Source organism: Dasypus novemcinctus, chromosome 18, assembly GCF_030445035.2.
Source record: "Dasypus novemcinctus isolate mDasNov1 chromosome 18, mDasNov1.1.hap2, whole genome shotgun sequence".
NCBI lineage: Eukaryota > Metazoa > Chordata > Mammalia > Cingulata > Dasypodidae > Dasypus > Dasypus novemcinctus.
In genome coordinates, this window is record NC_080690.1 from 86,934,779 (window position 1) to 86,943,576 (window position 8,798).

Genomic DNA, 8,798 nt, shown 5'->3' on the forward strand with positions numbered 1-8,798 from the left:
GCGCGCCGCGAGGGCTGCTGGGAGTTGTGGTCCGCGCGAGGCCCGCGGCAACTTCCGGTCGGGTGGGAAGCGCCGCCGCTGGCTCCCGGTCCAGCTCCGCCGCGGCCGGTTCCGACGGTGCTGCGGCGTTTGAGGCCACGGCGGGCTGGGCGCGGGGGCCGGCTGCGGACCTCCGCGCCGCGGCCGCCCCCGCCCCCGCGGGCAGGTACTGGGTGAGTCGCCGCACTGTGAGCCTCAGTTTGCCCCTCTGTAAAATGGAGACGCACGGGAACCGCATTTAGTAGAAGCGTGGGTGGGTTTGAGCGCTTTCGAGGGGTTATTTTATGTAATATTCCTAAAATGGTGAGGAAAGGGCTGTTTTACCCTTTGTACAGATGAAGAACCAAAGTCTGAGATTTTGCATATACAGCCCTTGTACTGAGACCATCAGAAATTGTTCCCAGTTTTTTTTCCCTGATGGCGAAGCTTTATAGGCGCTTAAGTTATTTGCAACCCACTGTTAGAGGAACGCTCTAGGATCTGGGTTTCTAGGTTCTTGGCTTCATTGTAAGAAAGAATTCAGAGATGTGCCAGTTTAATAAGGCCAGTAAAAGGGTTTATTGAGAAGTGAGAAAAAGGAAAAGTACACACCCAGGACATAGCTGCCGGCATGCTAGTGTGAGAGGAGCGCAATGTGGGGCAAGAGGGTACACATTTTTAAGGTTTTTCCCTTCCTCTCTCCCCATATTAGGGCGGGATCTCAGCCATTTGCTGTCCTGATTGGTTGCCTTTCTACCTTCGCTTGTTAGCTCTCTGGGAATCAATAGGGGCCTTTATGTTTGGAGTTATGCGGGGCTTCTTTTGAGCCCGAGAATTTCAAGTGGGACCTCATGACCAGAGACTTGGCGCGTTTTTGGCTGTGACAGTTACAGCTTTGTTCTCAAGCAGCTGCCTCCCTCGGGATTTCCGGGCCGGTGGCTATGTTCTGACCAGAGGGGTTCGAGCTGTTATAGCTTTATTTTGGCCAGCCACCCTCCCTCGTTTCCTATACCAACCTGCCTTACCATTAGTGATTTTTCTTGAGTCAGCGATTGAGTGGCACCAGGGAATAGAGCAGAGAGTAAGGCAAACAAATCCTGTTTTGGCAGCTGCCATCCAAGAACACCATTTGCAGAGTGGGTGTAGCTCAGCTGGTTGAGCACCTGCTTTGCACTACAAGGTCCCAGGTCCAATCCCCATTACCTCCTAAGGAAAAAAATTTCAACAGCAGGGCAGGGAGGATGAAAAGGCGCCTTATCCCCTTGGGGAGGACCCCAGGGCAGCAATCCTGGCCACTGTCCCTATAGCAGAGGCATGAACCCCCCATCGGGACCTCTGAGCCTCTTTCCTGTTTACGTGGGGGTGCCCGGGCTAGACAGCCCCCCCCCACCCTCCACAGCCTCTCTGTTCCTCAATGTCTTCATGTTCGTTTGTTCACCCTAGTTTTTATTGCTTGTGAGGTTTGATCCAGGCAGGTGTCTTTCCAATGCTCAGGGACTCTGTGGGGAAATCCTCTTTTCAAGCACCACCTAGCATACTTAAGGATTTATCAAGCACCTGCTCCCAGCATCAAAGGCAAGCCAGCCTTGTTTGTGGCCTATGAGGATCCATAGTGTACCAGAAGACAGACAAGTGAGCTGAAATACAGTAAAGCAGTCCATGGTTGGGGGCACAGAGAGAAGAATCTGCTCTGTTTGGAAGGGGGAGGTTGTTAGAAAGAAAGCTGCACCTGTAAGAGAACAAAAGCTCACCCTACCGTGGAGGAAAAAGAAATTTATTAATGATCTTGCAAGAAAAGGCATGCGACTGGGATAAAATGGCTGGCGTGCCAAGCAAGAAACACTAACATTTATACCCTAAGTGTAACACACAGGTCCCTCCCCTGTTGCCCACTGATTGGGTACTTCAAGGGTTACAGCCTCTCTGAAAGGTCTATTCCTGGATAAAAGCACTCTTTTCAAATGATGCATGTAATTGTAAAGAAATTAAAATTGTTTAGGAAAAGATAAAGAGCAAATACAGCTTAAAATCCCACCACCCAAAGTATGTGGAATCATTCTTCCAGAGAGTTCCAGGAGATTTTTATAATTTCATGATGTTAGGATCATCCATGTTGTTATAAACCTGATTTTGTCTTTTAACATTTAATCTCTGCACTGTAATTATTTAAACATACTCCCATTGGAAAACATTTAGTAGTTTGCTATTATAAACTGTGTTAGCACAAACGTCTTATGTCCACGTTTTCATACCCATGCAGTTTTTTCCATGGGTAAATTACAAAGGTGAGATTGCTAAACCAACTCATGATGATACTTCACAGGGTACACTCATGTAACCACACATGGGTACATCTTTGACTACATCCAACAAGGTCTTTTTAAATTTTTGCCATTCTTTGCCTGTCTCTTTAAGCTTCATTTTATTCATCTGTAAAATGGAAATAATAATAGTACTTGCCTCATAGGATTCTCATACTAAATGAGGATCTGTAGGGTGGGTGATTGGAATAATTGCCTGCCTTTTAACAGCTGCTTAAATGTATACTAACATTGTTCTTGTCTGCATCTCTTTGATTACTATTGGGAATTGAATCATGTCTCCCACAAAAGGCATATTCAGGTCCTAAGCCCTGGGCCTGTGGGTGTAAACCCATTTGTAAATAGGACCTTTGAAGATATCATTATGTGTTAAGGTGTGCCCAAACTGAATGAGGGTGGGTATTAATCCAATATGCCTGGAGTTCTTTTTTTTCCTTTTCTTTTTTAAGAGTTATTTATTTATTTCTCTCCCTTTCACCCCCCACCCCAGTTGTCTGTTCTCTGTGTCTATTTGCTGCGTGTTCTTTGTCTGCTTCTGTTGTTGTCAGCAGCAGGGGAATCTGTGTTTCTTTTTGTTGCGCCATCTTGCTGTGTCAGCTCTCCGTGTGGGCAGCGCCATTCCTGGGCAGGCTACACTTTCTCTTTTGCACTGGGCAGCTCTCCTTATGGGGCGCACTCCTTGCGCATGGGGCTCCCCTACGCGGGGGACACCCCTGCATGGCAGGGCACTCCTTGCACGCTTCAGCACTGCACATGGGCCAGCTCCACATGGGTCAAGGAGGCCCGGGGTTTGAACTGCGGACCTCCCATGTGGTAGATGGACGCCCTAACCACTGGGCCAAGTCCGCTGCCGTGGAGTTCTTATAAGCAAAGGATATCAGACATGGAAATACAAGCCAAGGGGAGGAGCTGGAAGTCAACAGAACTCAGAAGACAAAGGAGAGGATATCACCATGTGACAGGAAAACCGAGGAACCCAAGGACTGCCAACCAGCCAGAACACCACCAGCCCCAGGAAGAAGCAAGTCTTCTAGCCTCTGGAATTGTAAGCCAAGAGATTCCTGTTATTAAGCCAAACCATTGTGTGGTATTTGTCTTAGCAGCCCAGAAACTAAGATAATTACAGATGAGTTCATATACTTTTCCATGTATTTATTGTCCATTTGTACTTTTATAAATTGCCTGTTCATTTATAAGTATTAGTGGACAGTCTTGTCTTGATCTGCCATGAGTGGAATGCAGATGGCTTTATAATCTAGAATCGGCAAAGCTTTTCAATTTGGTAAAAAAATATTTTTGGCTTTTTGGGACATACAATCTCTTTTTACACCTACTAAACTCTTATAGAGTGACAGCATCAATAGGCAATATGGAAATAAGTGGGTAAGGCTATATTCCGATAAAAAAATTTTTTTTGTCTTTATTTTTTTAATGTTACATTCAAAAAATGAGGTCCCCATATACCCCCCACCCCCCTCACCCCACTCCTCCCCCCATAACAACAAACTCCTCCATCATCATGAAACATTCATTGCACTTGGTGAATACATCTCTGAGCACCGCTGCATCTCATGGTCAGTGGTCTACACCATAGCCCTCATTCTCCCACAGTCCACCCAGTGGGCCATGGGAGGACATACAATGTCCAATAACTGTCCCCGCAGCACCACCCAGGACAACTCCAAGTCCCAAAATCGCCCCCACATCACATCTCTTCCTTATTTACAAAAATAAGTAGGGAACCTGTTTGACTTGTGGGCCATAGTTTGCCATCCCGACCACTAATATCAACATCAAGCCTGATAGCATATTGTAAAAATAACTTTTTCCTGAGTTACCAGAATATTTTTCCTGGAATAAGCAATAAATATTAAATTTTATCAACTTCTTTTTCCTTATCTATTGAATGCCTGGTTTTTCTCCACTGCTCAATTAAAAATGGACTACAGTCTTATATTTCCTAATGCTAAGCACTGTAATTCCTAAAGTGAATGTTCCTAAATCCAGATGTACTAGATGTATTGTTTTTACTGGCAGTATCTGGGATTTTCATATCAAGATTCCTGAGAGATTGGCTTTGAATTTTTTTCTTTTTTGAGCTATCTTTGTCTTTTCACAGAAGAGGTAATGGTTCAGCTTTCTATATGTTTTGGAACAGCTGTGTATCCAAGAGTTTTCTGTTTCTTAAAGGGTAAAAATAATTCACTAGTAAAGACCTTATTAGCAATTTCTTATGTGATAATTCTTTAAGTACTCAATTTAATCCAAAATGTTTATTTTTTTTCTTTTAGGTTTTCTGTGTCTTCTTCAGGCAGATATTTTCCCAGAAAACTGTCTTCTTTCATCTAGGTTTTCAAATGTGTTCATAAGAAATGTACCAACATTTTTATAAGATCTGTTTACTTCCCTTTCATTCACAATGTGGCAAATTTGTGTTTTGTTTTTCTTGATCATGTTAGTTTGGAACTTATCCAGTTTGTTTTTCTCAGTCATCTTTTACCATATATTTTCCGCTCTTTATTACATCCTTCCTTCTGCTTTTATTAGAAATTATTTTTTTCTAACTCCTGTTGACTGAAATTTATTTCCATTTGTTCCTATTTCTTTGCTACCTAAAAGTACCTGTTCTCCCTGATGAGTCAAACATTTGATCCATTTCTTTCTCTGTCTTTTTATGTATTTTATTTATTATAAAATTATAGCCATTTTGAAAGAAATCTAAAAAATAGAAAGTCATAATATTTCAAGACTCTTATTATTAATCAACTCTATTTCCCTTCTGTTCCATCTAAATGCACACATTTGGTCAGATGGTTGTAACAGGTTCTATACATTTCACCATACATTATAGGTATTCTACACCTTTCTACCATGTTCATAACTGCAGTTTATAGTGACTTTCTGAAACAACTTAAAAGCAGCGCAGCTTTCCAGCACTAAGGTAACAATAAAGCAAATAATGGCAGTTCACATTCAACATCATCAGCCTGTTATATGATGTCTCAGCAACAGCCGTTCCCACACTGATCATACTAAGCAGTATTATTAAAGGGAGTTGGTCTTACTATCATTACTCATTAGCAACTTCCTTATGTATCAGATGTCACTGAAGCTCAATCCTGATCTGGAAATAACAAAATCGAAATGTACTTCTGTAACTTTTATATATCAAAATGAAATGTGTAAGCTTTCCCTGCCTGGTATGAGTTCTTTGGTGCCCAGTGAAGTTAGAACCTTGATGGAAAGCTTTCCCACACTGATGACATTTCATTGTTTCTCTCTGGTGTGAGTGCTCTTATGCTGAGTGAAGGATAAGTGAAAACTAAAAGTTTTCCCACACTCATGACATTTATAGGGTTTCTCACCAGTATGGATTCTCTTGTGAACTGTAAGGTAAGAGCTGTGGCTGAAGGCTTTTCCACATTTGTTGCATTTGTAAGGTTTTTCTCCAGTGTGTTTTCTTTCATGTGTATATGGTGAACGGTCACTAAAGGCTTTCCCATATCCAGTACATTTGTAGGGCTCTTCTCCAGTATGTGTTCTCTTATGCACATTAAGATTAGACCTGCCATTGAATGGTTTTCCACATTCATCACATTTAAAAGGTTTCTCTCCATTGTGAGTACTCTGGTATACATTAAGGTGAGAATTCTGGCTGAAAGATTTTCCATATTTATTACATTCGTAAGGTTTCTCACCTGTGTGAGTTCTCTGGTGCAAGATGAGATGAAGACTCTTCCAGAAAGATTTCCCACATTCATTACATTCGTAGGCTTTCTCTATACTGTGATTTCTCAGAATATAAGAAAGAGATGAAAGCTTCTTAAAGGCTTTTCCACATTCATCACATTCATAGGGTTTCTATCCAGTATAAGTTTTCACAATCTGAGAGAAGTGTGAACTGTTGGTAAAACAATGTCCACTTTCTTTACAGTCATAGGCTTTTGCTCCTGTATTAATAATTGAATGTGGAAAAAGATAAATGCTCTAGTTGATATATTTACCATACTCATTAAATTTATACAGTTTTTCCAAGGCTTTTCCACATGTATTGCCACTACAAGGTTTCTTTCCTACCAAGATTTCCAGATGATTTTTTAAAACAAAATTATGCTGCAACCTTTGAGCATCTGAGTCAAGTTGATGAACATGTCCATCTGTAGGAAATCTCTCTGAAGGAACAAAGTCTGAGCTAAAGCTATGTTTTCCCACAACTTCATGATTTTCCCAATCCTTGACCTTGGTCACTACTTGCCATTGTTCATATTACACTGGTCCCACATGGCCCTTGTGTGTCTTCTCCTTTTCTGGCTCATCCTCTGATTCCTACCCATCTGCTATGGTGGAATCACTGATTGTAGGTCTTGCTGTGTTTATGCCACTGGGTAATTCCCCACTGGAAGTGACCTCCATTGACAGTGACTCTTGGCTTTTAGGTCTGTTCCTTCACTCTGGAAGGAAATGAAAAAGGGGTTGGGAATTTGGAAAAAGGAACTCCTAATGTGGGAATGGTGAGATAAAAGCAACAATAAGGTATGTAAGACCTGAGTAGATGTTTTTAAATATTGACTACGGGAAGAAGTAGAGCTGTGAAAACAGAAACCACAAAATGTACACGTAAAATGGAATCCACAAGAAAACTAACTTACCAGAAAAAGTGATTAACAGAACAGAAGGGACACCATCAGGAATAATGGATAATGGAATTGTCCATCAGGGATAATGGAATAGGCAGACATTCCTAAAGATAAATAATACAGGACAGCCACCCTTCTTTCATGCTCAGATGTTTCAAAATTCTGACCTATCTACCTGTTTAATGTTCATTCTTCCTGCAACTAACCTAACCAGTTTCACATGATGCCAAGAGAATACAACTGTTTAGATCCAGCCCTCCCAACAGCTTGGGTTCAAGGTCAAACTACCACAGATATCCTTATCCTTTTTTCCAACATTCCTGGATTTATTTAGACCCATTAACACAGTTTCTCCTCTCCTTAAGGACCTTCCTAGATCTTCAAGGGTTCAGGTGGCAGCCAGCTGACCCTCCCCAACCGCCTAGCCAATGCTGGCTTCTCCTCACTTTCTACCTTGTTGCCCTGTTTTTGTTTGTTTGTTTTTTTCAAAATTAATATAGTTCTTTTTTTTTTTAATGTTCAAAAAACTTGAGGTTCCCATATGCCCCCCACCCCCCTCACCCCATTGTTGTGGGACATCAACAACCTCTTCCATCATTGTGGCACATTTCATTGCATTTAGTGAATACGTTTTGGAATACTGCTGCACCACGTTTACATTGTAGTTTACACTCTCCCCAATCCATTCAGTGGGTTATGGCAGGATATATAATGTTCAGCATCTGTCCCTGCAATATCATTTAGGACAACTCCAAGTCCCGAAAATGCTCCCACTTCACATCTCTTCTTCCCTCTCCCTGTCCTCAGCAACTACCGTGGCCACTTTCTCCACATCAATGCTACAATTTCTTCTATTACTAGCCATAATAGTTCCATAGTAGAATACCAGTAAGTCCACTCTAATCCATACTCTATTCCTCCATCCTGTGGGCCCTGGAATGGTGTTGTCCACTCCACCTCTATATCGAGAGGAGGCTGAGATTCCACATGGATGATGGATGCAATTCTCCTGCATGCAGTTGTAGGCACTCTTGGTTCCCTGGTGTGTGGCTGACCATCTTCACCTCCCTGTTAGCTGCCCTGGGTAAGTCCAATGAATCAGAGGGGAGGAGGTGCAATTCTGCTGAGGCTCAGGGCCCAACTGGCACATAGACAGTCCAGAGATTCATGTCTCCTGAGTATTCACCAACCCTAGCACCAACCACAGGTTCCGTAAAAGTGATAGAAGCATGTGTAGAAAGGTCACATCTGAGTCCAATTCCATCGCACTCAGGAACACAAATCTCAAAGTAGGAATTGCCCTATTTTTGTTTGCCTTATGTCACTAGTTAACATCACCTTGTTTATTTGGTTCCTTCTCTTTCACCTGTTTCCTGCCCAGATATCACAAACAACTGTGAGTTCTGTGGGAGTGGAGGCCCTGTCAGGCCTATTCATGCTGCATTTTAGTGCCCAGCACAGCCCCTGGCACACCGAGGGCTCAGGACATATCAGTGAGGTGGGCAGAGAGGATACTTAACCATGCTTCCCAGAAGCCTGATCTTCTCAGTTTGGGGGCGAAGGGCATGAGTTCTTCCCCTCCCTGGTCTCCTGACCTGGGTGAAGAAATTGTTCAGTTGACTGTTTCGAGGGGGTCACAAGGAGAAGGGCTTCACAAAGTCAGTTAGATGGTTGAAGCCTGCTCCCTCCCTAGTAGGGGAAGCACTAGTCAGGGAGCAACCATAGAGGTGGGGAGGGGGGCATGAAGGGGATTAGGTTAATAAATTCAGAGAAATTACAATTTTCTTTGGACAGAGGAGTGAGAACAAGAGGAGAGGCGGGC

The 8,798-nt window shown here is 42.8% G+C and overlaps 1 long non-coding RNA gene across 1 annotated transcript; it reads left to right on the forward strand.

Moving 5' to 3' along the window:
- Window positions 1-33: 33 nt before the first annotated feature.
- LOC131274231 (uncharacterized) lies at window positions 34-5,529 on the forward strand. Its single transcript, XR_009181439.1, has 2 exons — window positions 34-3,384; window positions 4,631-5,529. It is a non-coding gene; the product is annotated as an uncharacterized lncRNA (long non-coding RNA).
- Window positions 5,530-8,798: the final 3,269 nt, after the last annotated feature.